The sequence below is a fragment of the Myotis davidii genome, unplaced genomic scaffold (genome assembly GCF_000327345.1).
Source record: "Myotis davidii unplaced genomic scaffold, ASM32734v1 scaffold11, whole genome shotgun sequence".
NCBI lineage: Eukaryota > Metazoa > Chordata > Mammalia > Chiroptera > Vespertilionidae > Myotis > Myotis davidii.
Window position 1 is genome coordinate 4,942,916 of NW_006285791.1, and position 1,932 is coordinate 4,944,847.

A 1,932-nucleotide genomic window follows, 5' to 3' on the forward strand; every position below is an offset into this window, starting at 1 on the left:
CCGCCTCCACCCTGATATCACCACCTCATCACTCTCCACTCCAAGAAAAAAATTGAGCATTGACAAAGTTGTATGTTCTCTATGATGTGTAACATTTGTTACTGGACTTTTCTATACAAAATAAGACAGAGGACTCAACTAGTGATTATCTAGACTCCCTTAATTTAGGATAATCATGGCCCTAATAAATGACTCAGTGAAAAGTATTTAGTGTCTTCTCACTCTCCAAAATGTATCTCACTGATGAGAGTTTAATTATAATTTTATTCCCAGAACCTATGTTGTTTATAGCAGCTCAATATAATTTGTTGACTTGAATGGAAACCATGTGCAACAATTATTGGAAATAGTTTAAAGCAGTCTTACTCATTTAAAAATACACTTTCTGCTTACTTCCAAGGTGAGGTATAGGTACTAGCATCCATTCTAATGTCTGACCCTAAGTAGATGCTCCATTATAAGAATCATAATTTAAATACCAAAATCCCATTAGCAAAATATATTTCAGCATCTATTTTAATAGATCCCAAAATAAACTGTAGCTGTATTTTTTAGAAAAGAAGAAGGAAACAAAATAGAAAAGTTAAAATTTAGTTATAGTTTTAAAACGCAAAATATGAGCCAGTTCAAAATAAAAAAATAAGCAAATATTATTTGGAAAACACATTTCATTTGAAAATGTGCAAGAGTTAAAGTAACTATAGAAGCTGAAAAAGATGCTTCCAAAATAAATATCAACAGGTGAAAACAAAACAATTATTAAAGTGTGGAACTGTATGCTGATAAATTATGGAAGAAATAGAAGACAAAGGATCAGTCATTTATCTTATTCAAAAGTAAATAGATTAGTATTAAGCATTGACCATATAGAATGTGGATTGAGTCTCTCATGGTCCTTTTCTCTACTACTTTCATATACTGTTCTTGTATGGATTACTCAAGCCCTGCTTTTTAATTATGACCTATGAAATCACCAGCTCTTTAACTTTATTTTCACTCTGCATTTTCCTCAACATCCCAAAACGTGTATTCAACTCCTTAGTGTTTCATCATAGATGATGCCAGGTTGGTTACCTTGACCTAATAGGTACAAAGCTAATTATACCTATTAGTCCCTCCACCTAAATCAGAAGGGACTTTTTCAGATTTCTCATTTATTGTGAATATTTTTGCAACTTGTAGTCATCTTTTCTCCTTAAATATCTGTCCTCTTCTTTCCATATATTCATTTGATTATTTGGTTTACAACCCTATCATCTTTAGTATCCATGTACTACAGAGCTACATTACTAATTCATTTTCAATCTCAATTCTTATATTACCACTGTTCTCCAAGGTACAGCTAGAAATTTTCTCACTAAAATTAAAATTATCTTCCTACTTCCTTGCATAAAATTCTTTAATGTGAAAACAATGTATGAAAAAATCTAAACTCACTGAAATACATACATTAACATTTTCTTTTTCCTCAAGTAATTGTCTTCAAACAAGCCAAATGTCTTCTCATATGTCTTAAATTTATATAACCTACTTCCTGATAATCCCATAAATTACCAATTTTTTTTTCAGAATAATAGCTCAAGAATTAAGGAATATCTCAACTTAGCTTTAAATATTTCCATTAGTCCATTAACCTCTCTCTAGCTAAGGTTGACTTTCTTGATTGTGTTTTTAGTTCTTTCTCCTTATTAATGATTTGTCTATTTGTTTTGTCTTGTACTGATTGCTGTATTAAAATATCTTGGTACTAGAGGGTTTCTGTTTATTTTTCTTGCATTTTCCGTAGCTTTTAATTATTAAGATGACTGCTTTGTTAATTAGTACATGAACCTTGACATGTATCCAGATTCATTATGGATTCTGGATTTCCAAATTGAAATGGACTCCTTATTTCCTTTCTGTGATCAGCATCTAAAACTAAGATTTCCCAAA